A 15,677-nucleotide genomic window follows, 5' to 3' on the forward strand; every position below is an offset into this window, starting at 1 on the left:
AAAGCTCTGCAGTCCTCCCACATCCAGTCGTGACTGAACACAAGAACATACATAACAAGTAGGAGCAGGAGTAGGTCATACGGCCCCTCGAGCCTGCTCCGCCATTCAATAAGATCACGGCTGATTTTCTGCCACAACTCCACTTTCCTGCACTGTCCCCACATCCCTTGATTCCCTTAATATCCTATGCTGGGTTCAGTTCTGCACTCACTGGTTCCCCTCCCTTTCCTCCCCTGAAGGTGCTGACTCTGGCTGGGTTCAGTTCTGCACTCATTGGTTCCCCTCCCCTGAAGGTACTGACTCTGGCTGGGTTCAGTTCGAAACTCACTGGCTCTCCTCCCCTGAAGGTGCTGACTCTGATTGGGTTCAGTTCTACATTCACTGGTTCCCCTCCCCTGAAGGTGCTGACTCTGGCTGGGTTCAGTTCTACACTCACTGGTTCCCCTCCCCTGAAGGTACTGACTCTGGCTGGGTTCAGTTCTACATTCACTGGTTCCCCTCCCCTGAAGGTGCTGACTCTGGCTGGGTTCAGTTCTACACTCACTGGTTCCCCTCCCCTGAAGGTACTGACTCTGGCTGGGTTCAGTTCTACACTCATCAGTTTCACTCTAATATGTGACCCATGTGCCCAAACGCCATGTGTGAACCTCGACAGTGAGTGTCGACTGGCTATTCCACTGACGTCACCTAAGGCCTCACACGTGCATTTTCCAGCAAGGCCACCGGACCCTCCTCCCAATGGCTCAGTGGATAAAGGCATGTCGGATCTGTTCCCCATCCCCCCTCCCCAACTGTAAAATGGATTTTCGAATACAATATAAAACCTACAGACGGTGGGACGGGTTAATAAAAAACAAACCTCAGTACAAACACCCAGAGGTTGGGCTATACAGTAAGGGGTTCATTCAAACATTGCAGCAAAACGATGACTCATTGAGAGACTGGAAGGACATCCTCAGAGACAATGATACCGGACACCTGCCATCGATCTAATCAACACAGGCAATAGCACCAGACGCCGGCCATGCACACCTTCAATGCTCCCTGGTCCCCGTCAAGAAGGAAGAGGGACATTCACACATTCCTCAACTGTGGAGCCAGATCTGTTCCCTAGGAAGGTTTGCATTGTACTACACAGCAGGAGAGCTGATCGTGCCCCTGTCTGGGCCAGGGAGTGGAATACACTGATGATCAAGAGGTTATTAACCATCGGAAGAGTCGACAGGGGAACAGCAGGAAATATGTTTGATGCTGTGATTATGAAACCCCATAAAAAGAGGACCACATCGGAGCGAGGGCAGTGCAGTGAAGGAGGATGCAGGGTGGTCACCTGGTCCCGGCCTACAATCCACACCACAACCAGCAGCTGTGTGGGTGATTATAAGTTTCAGTTAAACCGTCGGGGAATTTGTCCGAGTCGTTTTATAATCACAGTCGAATCGCGGAAGGGTGTTAAACTGTGATATTTCCTGTTAGGTTTCAGGTAACCTTGTGCAGGGGGTTTGTATTATGGGTTCGGTGTTATTCCGGTCGGAATCTCAGGGAGGTTGTGTACTGGGGTATAACGCAAGTTCAATAAACATACAAGTTTAAGGTTGAGCCAAAACCCTGTGCCGAGTGTATTTTGTTCTTGTAAATCCTGAAGTCAAGAACTGTTGGTGATGGTTTACCGAATCTCTCACAGGCACCACCCAGTGTGACTGAGTCATAGTTCCACCATTCAATTAGATCGTGACTGATCAGTATCTTATCTCCGTCTACCTGCCTTGGTTCCATCACTCTTAATACTCTTGCCCAGAAAGAATCTAGCAAGCACAGTTTTGGAATTTTCAATTGGGCCCCAGCCTGAGTTTTATGGGGAACAGAGTTCCAGATTTCCACAACCTTTAAGAAGATAAGAAACAGGAGCAGGAGTAGGCCATACGGCCCCTCGAGCCTGCTGCACCATTCAATAAGATTCAGGATGATCTTGTACTTCAGCTCCACTTTCCCGCACTATCACCGTATCCCTCGATTCCTTTAGTGTCTAAACAGCTTTCTATCTCTGCTCTGAATATACTCACACTCACAGGTTCCCCTCCCCTGAAGGTGCAGACTCTGGCTGTGTTCAATTCCACACTCACTGGTTCCCCTCCCTCCCCTCTCCAGCAGGCAGAGTTTAGGGAGTTTGGAGAGAGATTAAAAAGCAGGACCTCATAGCTCGTAATCTCTGGATTCCTCCCGATGCTACGAGCGAGTGAGTACAGAAATAGGAGGATGGAGCAGATGTACACGTGACTGGAGAGATGGTGCAGGCGGGAGGGCTTTAGTTTCCTGAGGCACTGGGACCACTTCTGGGGGAGGTGGGACCGGTACAAGCCGGACGGGTTGCACCTCAACAGAGCCGGGACCAATATCCTAGTGGGGTGGTTTGCTAGTGCTGTTGGGGAGAGTTTAAACTAGCTTGGCGGGGGGTGGAAACCTGAAAATAGATTCAGTAGGGAGGGGAGAAAATCTAGAATTAGAAAGCAAAATTAAAGAAAGTGAGTTTGAAGGAGAGAGGAAACAAGCAGGAAAAAAATGTAAAAAAACAAACTGAAAGGCAGTTTGTCGAAATGCATGTAGCATTTGTAACAAAATAAATAAGTTGACGGCACAAATAGATACAAATGGGTATGATCTGATAGGCATTACAGAGACGTGGTTGCAAGGTGACCAGGTCTGGGAATGAAATATTCAGCGGTACTGGACAATCCGGAAGGACAGACAGAAAGGAAAAGGAGGTGGAGTAGCTCTATTGATAAAGAATGGAATCACTGCAATAGTAAGAAACGATATTGGCTCAAATGATCAGGATGTTGAAACAGTTTGGCTGGAGATAAGGAACGATAAGCAGAAAAAGTCACAGGTGGGTGTAGTCTATAGGCCCCGTAACAATAGCTACTCTGTTGGTCAGTGCATAAACCAGGAAATAGTGGGGGCTTGTAAAAAGGGAACAGCAATAATCATGGGTGATTTTAATCTCCATATTGTTTGCACAAATCAAATTGGTCAGGGTAGCCTTGAGGAGGACTTCATAGAGTGCATAAGGGATGGGTTCCTCGAGCATTATGTAACGGAACCAAGCAGGGGGCAGGCTATCTTAGATCTGGTCCTGTGTAATGAGACAGGATTAATAAACAATCTCCTAGTAAAGGATCCCTTGGAATGAGTGGTCATAGCATGATCTGAATTTGAAATTCAGATGGAGGGTGAGAAAGTTAGATCTCTAACCAGCATACTAATCTTAAATAAAGGAGACTATGTAGGTATGAGGGCAGAGTTGGGTAAAGTGGACTGGGAAAATAGATTAAAGTGCAGGACGGTTGATGAACAGTGGTGTACATTTAAGGAGATATTGCACAACTCTCAAGAAAAATATATTCCATGAGGAGGAAAGGGTGTAAAAGAAAAGATAGCCAGCCGTGGCTAACTAAAGAAATAAAGGACGGTATCCAATTAAAAACAAGGGCATACAAAGTGGTCAAAACTAGTGGGAGGACAGAAGACTGGGAAGCTTTTAAAAGCCAGCAAAGAATGACTAAAAAAATGATTAAGAAATGGAAAATAGACTATGAAAGTAAACTAGCACAAAATATAAAAACAGATAGCAAGAGTTTCTATAAAAAGGAAAAGAGTGGCTAAAGTAAATGTTGGTCCCTTAGAGGACGAGATCAGGGAATTAGTAATGGGGAACATGGAGATGGCAGAAACACTGAACAGATATTTTCTATCAGTCTTTACGGCCGAGGACATTAACAATATCCCAACAGTGGACAGTCAAGGGGCTACAGGGGGGAGGAACTTAACACAATCACTAAGAAGGTGGTACTCAGTAAGATAATGGGACTAAAGGCGGATAAATCCCATGGACCTGATGGCTTGCATCCTCGGGTCTTAAGAGAAGTCGCAGCAGGGACAGTGGATGCATTGGTTGTAATTTCCAAAACTCCCTGGATTCTGGGGAGGTCCCAGCAATTGGAAAACTGCAAATGTAATGCCCCTTATTTAAAAAAGGAGGCAGACAAAAAGCAAGAAACGCGAGACCAGTTAGCCTAACTTCTGTGGTTGGGAAAATGTTGGAGTCCATTATTAAATAAGCAGTAGCAGGATATTTGGAAAAGCAAAATTCAGTCAGGCAGAGTCAGCATGGGTTTATGAAGGGAAGGCATGTTTGACAAATTTGCTGGAATTCTTTGAGGATGTAACAAACAGGGTAGATGAAGGGGAACCAGTGAGTGTGGTGTATTTGGACTTCCAGAAGTCATTTGACAAGGTGCCACGTAAAAGGTTACTGCACAAGATAAAAGTTCACTGGGTTGGGGGCAATATATCAGCCAGGATAGAGGATTGGCTAACGAACAGAAAACAGAGAGTTGGATAAATGGTTCATTCTCTGGTTGGCAACCAGTAACTAGTGGGGTGCTGCAGGGATCAGTGCTGGGACCCCAACTATTCACATTCTATATTAAAGGACTTGGAAGAAGGGACTGAGTGTAACGTTGCCAAGTTTGCTGATGATACAAAGATGGGAGGAAAAACAATGTGTGAGGACACATAAAATCTGAAAAAGGACATAGACAGGCTAAGTGAATGAGAAAAAAATTGGCACACGGAGTATAATATTAGAAAGTGTGAGGTCATGCACTTTGTCAAAAAAAAATCCAAGAGCAAGTTATTATTTAAGTGGAAAAGATTGCAAAGTGCTGCAGTACAGCGGGATCTGGGGATACTTGTGCATGAAACACAAAAGGATAGTATGCAGTTACAGCAAGTGATCAGGAAGGCGAATGGAATCTTGGCCTTTCTGATCCATGTTTATGAAAGGATATACTTGCTTTGGAAGGTCAGATAAGGTTTCGGGGATGAGGGGGATGACTTATGAGGAAAGGTTGAGTAGTTTGGGCCTCTACTCATTGGAATTCAGAAGAATGAGAGGTGATCTTATCGAAACGTATAACGTTATGAGGGGGCAGGACAAGGTGGAGGCAGAGAGGATGTTTCCACTGATGGGGAGACTCGAACTAGAGGGCATAATCTTAGAATAAGGGGCCACCCATTTAAAACTGAGATGAGGAGGAATGTCTTTTCTCAAAGGGTTGTAAATCTGTGGAATTTCCAGGAGCTGTTTCCAGTCCACTTTGGCTAAATCACATCTCAGCTTAGTAAAATTGACTTTTCCCCAATTGAGAACTTTTATTCCTGGTCTATCTTTGTCCTTTTCCATAACTACGCTAAATCTAACTGAATTATGATCACGAGCACCAAAATGCTGTCCCACTGATACCCCTTCCTCTGCCCAGCTTCAGTCCCTTATACTAAGTCCAGAACTTCCCCCTCTCTTGTTGGGCCTTGCTACATCCTGGCTCAAAGGTTCTGCTGGTTGCTGACCCCTCTGCGAAGGGAAATAGGTCCTTCCTATCCACTCTATCTCGTCCCCTCATCATTTTATACGCCTCATTAAGGTCTCCCCTCAGCCTCCTCTGTTCCAAAGAAAACAAACTATTAAAAGGGTTGGTGGGCTGGAGGAGGTTACAGAGATAGGGAAGGGTGAGACCCTGGAGAGATTTGAACAAGAGGATGCGTATTTTAATGGCTGATTAGCCATCTCGCCCAGCACAGAATGTAACTCACTCCCAACAGGAAGGATGTTACTTTAACTATTACGAATGCATCATGCGGGGAAATCAATCTCTGTCCCTTTAACTAACAGCGACATGGAAAAGGGGAAATTAATGACCTTTAAACACCTGGTCCACTTGGCACTGAAGTGTCTGAAACTCATAATAGGAACTCCAAGAAAACAAAATGCTGACAAATGTTGAACTGTTTTGTTGACAAAACAAATCTCGATTTAACTTTTAAAAGATGAATAGTTTAACAGGGTTCACACTGACTCACCTGCCAGGCCAACTCAGGATCCATCCCTCAAGCACCGTGATTGGTTGCAGAACACGCTGCTCCCTGGGCCCTCCGGCCTCTGAGCTATCTTCCTGTTGGTTCCCAGGGCAATCAATCACCACTCGCCAACATTACGCTGCCACATTAAATTGAGGGGCTCGACGGAAGAAATAAAATGTGGCCGTGAATCTGAGTTAAGAAATAAAATTAGACGAGCATGATGATATAAACAAGGATAGACAATATAAACTAAAGGGTACAATCCTAAAAGGGGTGCATGAACAGTGAGACCTGCGGGTATATGTGCACAAATCACTGAAGGTTGCAGGACAGGTTGAGAAAGCAGTTAAAAAAACTAACAGGATCCTGGGCATCACAGAGTACAAAAGCAAGGAGGTTATGATGAACCTTTGTAAAACACTGGTTCGGCCTCAACTGGAGCATTGTGTCCAATTCTGGGCACCGCACATTAGGATGTGAAGGCCTAAGAGTGGGTGCAGAAAAGATTGACAAGAATGATTCAGACGATGAGGGATTTCGGTGACGTGGATTGACTGGAGAAGCTGGGGTTGTTCTCCTTGGAGCAGAGAAGGTTGAAAGGAGAATTGATCGAGGTGTTCAAAATCATGAGGGGTCTGGACAGAGTAGAGAGAGAGATACTGTTCCCATTGGTGGAGGGGTCGAGAACCAGAGGAGACGGATTTAAGGTGATTGGCAGAAGAACCAAAGGCGACATAAGAAAAATCCTTTTGCGCAGCGAGTGGTTAGGACCTGGAATGCACGGCCTGAAAGGGTGGTGGAGGCAGACTCAATCACAGCTTTCAAAAGAGAATTGGGTAAGTATCTGAAAGAAAACATTTGCAGGACTGGGGAAAAGGGCGGGCAGTGGGACTAGCTGGGAGTAGGCAAGGGTTCGACGGGCCGAATGGCCTTCCGTGCTGTAACCATTCTCTGATTGTGTGAGCAGAACCACTCTGTTCCCTGACTCAATCTAAAGCCTTTCCGATTGTGAGCACCTCTGTTAACCCTGCCCTGCACCTTCACTGCTCCAAGGAGAACCACCCCAGATGCTGCAGCCATCATCTTATTGGATGGCGGCAGGCTCGAGGGGCCAAAGGGCCGACTCATCTCCTATTTCTGATGTTCTCATGTGTTCATGTCACTGGTCCCCATCCTGGACCTGCTCCCTGCAGTAAGATGGCCGCCGCGCATGCTCCCTGCCCTGCAGCGGGACAATGGAAAGCATTGCGACGTCCGGGAAGCCCCGCCCCTGTGGCTCCCTGCTCCCCGAGGCGGGCGGACCTCGGCCAAACTCCCCACAACCCCCGACAGTAACCACGGCCTACTCCCCCCGAAGGTACCCCGCAGCCAACACCCGCCGACTTGGCGGACAAATCTCCCCGCCCGCGCGTGTCTGTGAGTATGTGAGTCTGCAGGGAGGCGGCACGTGCTGCTCATCCATCGTCCGCGGCAGCAGCAAAACATTGTCCGTTCGTCTGTCTGCGGCCAATATCCTACAATAGGCTGGCCCCGCGCCTGTGCACAACACCGCCCCGCCTCACCCGGCCCACCAAGCTCAAAAGCCGCGAGCAGAGCCCGCCAACCACCCGCCCGCTGCATTCAGCCCGCAGCCAATGGCAAGGCACTAACCCAACCAGCGCATGCTGCTCCGCACCAATCAGTCAATGGTTCCCCTCCCCTGAAGGTACTGACTCTGGCAGGGTTCAGTTCTACACTCACTGGTTCCCCTCCCCTGAAGGTACTGACTCTGGCTGGGTTCGGTTCGACACTCACTGGTTCCCCTCCCCTGAAGGTACTGACTCTGGCTGGGTTCAGTTCTACACTCACTGGTTCCCCTCCCCTGAAGGTACTGACTCTGGCTGGGTTCAGTTCTACACCCAGTGGTTCCCCTCCCCTAAAGGTACTGACTCTGGCTGGGTTCAGTTCTACACTCACTGGTTCCCCTCCCCTGAAAGTACTGACTCTGGCTGGGTTCAGTTCTACACTCACTGGTTCCCCTCCCCTGAAGGTGCTGACTCTGTATGGGTTCAGTTCTACACTCACGGGTTCCCCTCCACTGAAGGTACTGACTCTGGCTGGGTTCAGTTCTACACTCACTGGTTCCCCTCCCCTGAAGGTACTGACTCTGGCTGGGTTCAGTTCTACACTCACTGGTTCCCCTCCCCTGAAGGTGCTGACTCTGGCTGGGTTCAGTTCTACACTCACTGGTTCCCCTCCCCTGAAGGTACTGACTTTGGCTGGGTTCAGTTCTACACTCACTGGTTCCCCTCCCCTGAAGGTACTGACTCTGGCTGGGTTCAGTTCTACACTCACTGGTTCCCCTCCCCTGGAGGTACTGACTCTGGCTGGATTCAGTTCTACACTCACTGGTTCCCCTCCCCTGGAGGTACTGACTCTGGCTGGGATCAGTTCTACACTCACTGGTTCCCCTCCCCTGAAGGTACTGACTCTGGCTGGGTTCAGTTCTACACTCACTGGTTCCCCTCCCCTGAAGGTACTGACTCTGGCTTGGTTCAGTTCTACACTCACTGGTTCCCCTCCCCTGAAGGTACTGACTCTGGCTGGGTTCAGTTCCACACTCACTGGTTCTCCTCCCCTGAAGGTACTGACTCTGGCTGGGTTCAGTTCTACACTCACTGGTTCCCCTCCCCTGAAGGTACTGACTCTGGCTGGGTTCAGTTCTACACTCACTGGTTCCCCTCCCCTGAAGGTACTGACTCTGGCTGGGTTCAGATCGACACTCATTGGTTCCCCTCCCCTGAACATACTGACTCTGGCTGGGTTCAGTTCCAGACACTGACATCATTCACTTTGTTCCTGTATCAAGATGGCCGCCCATGCACTGTGCTGCTCACTGAATCAAGATGACCGAACGCTGACCTGCCCTCCTGTACGAAGATGGCCGCCGTTAGCCTGGGCCTGTGACCAGGAGAAAGCCCCGAAGCTGCAACCGCCGATATTCCGGTTATTATTCCGGGCTTGCGGCGGGCACCGGTTGTTTATGAAGGCTCACCGCTGGTCCGTTACTCCGCTCCCTCCCGTTGAAAACGACACTTTTGAGGATCTTATCCAAAACATGTCTTCTCCGCCATTGCAAGCCTCGCGCATGCTCCAAACACAGCCAGGGCCCGCGCCTGCGCACTGAGCTGCTGTAGTTTGAGTGCGGCACATTCTCCATCGCGGGGCATGCTGGGTACATAAGACCATGAGAAATCGTAGCAGGAGTGGGCCACTCGGACCCCCCGAGCCTGCTCCCCATTCAATAACATTTGACGGGACAGTCTCGGGTGAATTTTACTCTGTATCTCACCCGTGCAGTACCTGTTCTGCAGTGTTTGATGGGACAGGTTGGAGAGAGATTTAATCTTTCGGTAACCCGTTCTGTACCTTCCCAAGGATTGTTGGGACAGTAAAGACGGAGAAATTACTCTCTATTTATCCCGTTCAGTTCCTGCCGTGGACAATGCTGAGGGTGCTTTACTCAACATCTAACCTGTGCTGTGCATGCGCTGGGAATGTCTGGTGGGACAGTGCAGAGGGATCCTTACTGCGTATTTAGCCTGTGCTGTCCTGCCCTGGGAGTGTTTAATGGGTCAGCCTTCAGGGAGCTTTAAATTGTGACAACCCTTGCTGTACATGCCATGGGATTCTTTAGGACACTGCAGAAGGAGCTTTACTCTGCATATAACCCGTACTGTACCTGCCCTGGGACTGTGTCGAGAGCTTTACTCCATGTTTAAACCGTGCTCTACTTCACATTAGTGTTTGATGCAGCAGAGTAGAGGGAATTTTACTCGGTAACTACCCTCTTTTTTACCTGCCCTGTGAGTGTTTGATGTGTCAGCATAGAGGGAGCTTTAGTCTGTGTCTAACCCATGTTGTACTTGCCCTGGGAGTGTTTAATAGGACAGTGCAGAGGGAGCTTTATTTGGTATCTAACCCGCGCTGTACCTGCCCTGGGAGTATTTGTCGGGTCAGTGTAGAGGGAGAAATTACTCTGTATTTATCCCGTTCTGATCCTGCCATGGAGTGTTTGTGGAAGATATACTTCGGGTCTGACTATGCTGTACCTGCCCTGGGATTGTTTGATGCTACAGTGTAGAGGGAGTTTTATTCTCTATCTTTCCCGTGCTGTAATTGCCCTTGAATGGTTGGAATATGGTAGAGGGACATCTACTCCATATCTAACCTGTGTTGTACCTGCCCTTGGAATATCTGGTAGGATAGTGTTTAGGGAGCTTTACTCTGTATCTCAGCAAGGCAAATATATCCTTCCTTAGATAAGGAGATGAAAACTGTGCAAAGTACTCCAGGTGTGGTCTCATCAAGGCCCTGTACAATTGTAGTGAGAGATTAGAGACAGAATTACACTATCTAAATTATGCTGTACCTGCCCTTGGAATGTTTATTTGGAGAGTGCAGATGGAGCTTTACTTAATATCTAACTAATGCAGTACCTGCTCTGGGGATGTACTGTGCAATAGTATATAGGAAGATTTAATCTGTATCTAACTCGTGCTGTTCCTGCCTTGGAATGGTTAGGACAGGGTAAAGGGAGTTGTACCCTGTATCTAACCTGTGCTGTACCTGCCCTGGGAGTGTTTGTTGCGGCATTGTAAAGTGAGCTTTACTCTGTATATACGCCGTGCTGTACCTGCCCTGTGATTTGATGCAACAGTGTAGAGGAAGTTTTATTCTGTTTCTAACCAATGCAGGATTTACTCTGGAATATTGGGACAGGGTAGCAGGAGATATTCTCCATATTTAACCTGTGTTGTACCTGCCCTTGGAATGTCTGGTGGTACAGTGTCGAGGAAGCTTTACTCTGTATCTAATCAAGGCAAGTATATCTTTCCTTCGATTAGGCGACCAAAACTGTGCACAATTGTAAAGAGAGATTAGAAAGAGAATTACACTCGATCGAAATTGTGCTGTAGCTGTTCTAGTAATGTTTATTAGGACAGTGTAGAGGGACCTTTACTTAGTGTCGAACCAATGCAGTACCTGCCCTGGGAGTGCTTGATAGAACAGTGTAGAGGGAGATTTACTTTATATCTAACAAATGCTGTATCTGCAATGGAATGGCTGGTTCAGGGTCGAAGGAGATGTACTCTATATCTAACCTGTGCTGTAGCTGACCTGGAAGTGTTTGATGGGCTGGTGCAGACGGAGCTTTAATCTGCATCGAACCTGTGTTGTACCTGCCCTGGGAGTGTTTGGGATAATGCAGACTGTGATTTACTCTGTACCAACCCTGGTAGTGCTTGGGACATAATTGAGTGAGATTCATACTGTAACTAACCCGTGCATTACGGGTAGTCCTGACATAAGTACTTGTGAAAAAGCTAAAATCTATCACTAAGCACATAGTAAGTAATAACAGGATTGGGCAGAATCAACACGGATTTATGAAAGGGAAATTGTACTTGACAAATCTGTTAATGTTTTTAGAGCTTGTAACCAGCAGGATAGATAAGGGGGGACCATTGGATGTGGTGTAGTTAGGTTTACAGAAGGCATTCGATGAGGTGCCACACAAGAGATTATTAAACAAAATTAGGGCTCATGGGATTGGGCGTAATATACAAGCAAGGATTAAGGATTGGTTAACGGACAGAAAACAGAGAGTAGGAATAAACGGGTGATTTTCGGGTTGGCAGGCTGTAACTGATGGGGTGCTGCAAGGATCGGTGCTTGGGCCCCAGCTATTCACAATCTATAGCAATAATTTGGATGAGGGGACCAAATGTAATATATCGAAGTTTGCTGAGGATACAAAGCTAGTTCGGAATGTAAACATAGAAACATTAGAATATAGGTGCAGGAGTAGATCATTCGGCCCTTCTAGCCTGCACCACCATTCAATGAGTTCATGGCTGAATATGCAAATTCAGTACCCCATTCCTGCTTTCTCGCCATACCCCTTGATCCCCCGAGTAGTTAGGATTTCATCAAACTCTTTTTTGAATATATTTAGTGAATTGGCCTCAACAACTTTCTGTGGTAGAGAATTCCACAGGTTCACCACTCTCTGGGTGAAGAAGTTTCTCCTCATCTCGGTCCTAAATGGCTTACCCCTTATCCTTAGTCTGTGACCCCTGGTTCTGGACTTCCCCAACATTGGGAACATTCTTCCTGCATCTAACCTGTCTAAACCCATCAGAAATTTAAACGTTTCTATGAGGTCCCCTCTCATTCTTCTGAACTCCAGTGAATACAAGCCCAGTTGATCCAGTCTTTCTTGATAGGTCAGTCCCGCCATCCCGGGAATCAGTCTGGTGAACCTTTGCTGCACTCCCTCAATAGCAAGAATGTCCTTCCTCAGGTTAGGAGACCAAAACTGTACACAATACTCCAGGTGTGTCCTCACCAAGGCCCTGTACAACTGCAGCAACACCTCCCTGCCCCTGTACTCAAATCCCCTCGCTATGAAGGCCAACATGCCATTTGCTTTCTTAACCGCCTGCTGTACCTGCATGCCAACCTTCAATGACTGATGTATCATGACACCCAGGTCTCGTTGCACCTCCCCTTTTCCTAATCTGTCACCATTCAGATAATAGTCTGTCTCTCTGTTTTTACCACCAAAGTGGATAACCTCACATTTATCCACATTATACTTCATCTGCCATGCACTTGCCCACTCACCTAACCTATCCAATTCGCTCTGCAGCCTCATAGCATCCTCCTCGCAGATAAATGGATATATACAGGCTCAGTTAGTGGGCAAGAACATGGTAAATGGAATATAATGTGAAGAAATGTTAAGTTAGACACTGACAGTAAAAATAGAAAGGCAGAGTATTTGTTTAAATGGTGAGATTGGGAAACATTTTGATCAGAGGGACCTGGGTGTTCTTGTACACAAATCGCTAAAAGTTAATATGCAGGTGCAGCAAGCAATTAAGAAAGCAAATGGTATATTGACCTTTATTGCAGAAAGATTTGAGTATTTACGTCTTACTGCAATTAAACAGGGCCCTGGTGAGACCACACCAGGAGTATTGTGTACAGCTTTGGTCTCCTTACCTCTGGAAAGATAAACTTACTGTAGAGGGAGAGCAATGAAGATTCACCAGACTGATTCCTAGAATGGGGGGATTGTCTGATGAGAGATTGAGTAGACTAGGCCTATATTCTCCAGCGTTGAGAAGAAAGAGAGGTGACGCCCGCATCCCATGAACAAATTTTTAAAAAGAGATGTGAGATGTTTAAATTTGATCAAGGACACCAGCCAAATTAATAGAGACACTCCCTGTCCTTCATGACCTGTGTCCAGGCGAGAAGCTGATGTGTTTAACTGATCATCTTTGGGTTAAATGTTTAGTTCATCGAGCTGAGCAGCTCATGCAGCAACAAACACTCTCCAGTCGGGCACAGCATGGGTTTGATACAAAGTGAACGTATCGGACACTCCCCGACACAGATACTGAGGGACAGGGAGTGTCCGGGACACTGACATTTCTCACTCAATAAGGTATAAATTGATCCTGTACGTCTCTGCATTAATCTTGGGCTTCATACCGCTCGAATCCTGCTCCTGTCTCCCTTTCTGTAACAGCACTGAGCTCAACCCAGCCCATAATGAGCAGGGCTCAGGTAGGGTGGTTGCTAGGCACTGCAGCGATGTCATAAAGCAGGGCCATCCAGCCCAGCTGGTCCTCTCTTTGTACCTTTAAACTTGGAGAGCTGGGACATCCTGTCTCAACACACATCCCCCTGTCAATAGTGAGAATACCCGGGGAAGGCTCAAGGCCAAGAGTGTGGGACGCAACCAAGGGGGAAAGAGGAGGAGAGAAGGGGAGGTAAATCAAGGAGTGGGGACCGAGGGCCACCAAGCTTCACTTTTGGAATCCTGTAGACTTCAGGAGGGATCAGTGAGTTTTGTAGTTTCAGGATCCAGGGAGAGAACAAGGAGCAGATGGGAGACTGGTGTGGATTCCAGCACAGTGAGGATGTAGGGGGAGGAAGATTGTCTCGGGCCGTGCATTAGGGGTGTAGGAGGGACAAGAGAGGAAAGGTCAGAGGAGCAATTACTGCAGCAGTGTCCATCAATAGTGAGAGAGAGAAGGTGGGGGTCAGAGTGGGCCCTGGACATGCCGGTAAACTGTTTGTTTGCGGTGACCAGCTTTCCCTCTGTCACAAATAGCCTCCTGTAGCCCAGTGACACAAACAGCCCATTAAACACCACCAATGTCCTTTGGTATGGTGAGGTATCCCTTTGTGAAACATCGGCTGTTGTTAAAGCTTCTTATTCTGACTCGCTCACAGTGAGACAGTATCCACTATCTCTTTTATTCCATGAGCTTCATCTTTGCTGGTATTGGTAACACGCTCAGGATCAGTAAACACAAAACCTAGTCTGTTAATCACTTTCAGCTACTGGACTTAGCGTGTGCCCCACAGCGTCTCTCTCACCTTCAATGTGTGAATAGAGCAACACGCCTGCAAAGCTGGTTTAAGTTTATATCCAAGCAGCAAATTTATTTAAGAAAAGCCTGTAGGCCGATGAGACACTGTTCAGGTGCCAATGTGCTGCTGGTTTGACCGGCATTGTGCCTGCAATGGAAGATAACTGAACATTTCTCCCAGTGTAACCTTTGTTGTAATGAAATGTGTCTTTTAATATGCCTCGTGTCCTTGCTCACGTCTGCTGCAATTGTGCAGAATGAGGATGTGTGAAGTGGTGGTGTTTGTATGGAGATGTGAAACAAGGAAACGGTATCTGTGTGTGGCAGTGACACAGCCTTGTGGTCACAGGCAGAACCATGCACTGATATCCTTGTGGTTATGGTTTGAGCAGGGTCAGTTCATGAACGCTCAAGCTAAGAGGTGCCAGGGATCGGGAGCAGAGGCAGTAAATAACATCGAAATATAAATTCCGATGTAGTTTATTTTCATTTATTCCTCTTTTAATAGCTTTTGCTGAATGTGGCCCATGCCTCGTGCCAGGATATTGGATCAGGCCCACCATAGAAGATGAGTTTGACACCTTGAGGTAGACAATGTCAACCGGATTCCCCCATCCACCAACCTAACAACTTCTTTAGAAACTCAAGCTAGTTTGTAATATGTGACCTTGTTTACCAGAATCCATGTTCAGTATCTGTAATGGCCCCTTCCCTTTCCCCATGATCGAAAACAGCATCTCTCAGGATCCCTTCAAGCACCTTCCCAGTCATCGAGGTCACGTTGATGGGCCTTCAGTTCCTGAGCTCTGACTTGTGCTCAATTTGGAAAATGGGAACTACATGTGCTACCTTCCAACCTCAGGGAACAACCCATGACTCTACTGAGCTGTTGGAGATCTGGGCAAGGGGCTGGCAGAGCACTCGTCCCATCTCTTTAAACACCCTTGGGTGGATATCATCCGCACCTTACACGTCAAGGTTAACCCGCACGGTTACTTTGCTGACAGTGAAGAGTGATTAGAAAGACCAAAGTGCCGTTTGCCCCTCTCAGTGTGACCCTGAAGGACTGTGTCCATGCTGAAGTTCTTCCCCCATACGATCGTCCGCCCAGATTTTCCTCACTGAGCTCCAGCCAGGTGATGATAAACACTCGGGAAAGACAAAAATCTGCAGCAATGTGTTGAAAGCAACACGAATTTATTTGTCAATATCCCAAATATTAAACTCCAGTCCAGTTACAGGAGTTATTAACATCAGCGGAAACAAACCCAAACTGTCAGAATGAACATGGTTCAGTCAGGATGTGATTAACAGCAGCAATAACAG

Source organism: Pristiophorus japonicus, chromosome 23 (genome assembly GCF_044704955.1).
Source record: "Pristiophorus japonicus isolate sPriJap1 chromosome 23, sPriJap1.hap1, whole genome shotgun sequence".
Classification (NCBI taxonomy): domain Eukaryota; kingdom Metazoa; phylum Chordata; class Chondrichthyes; family Pristiophoridae; genus Pristiophorus; species Pristiophorus japonicus.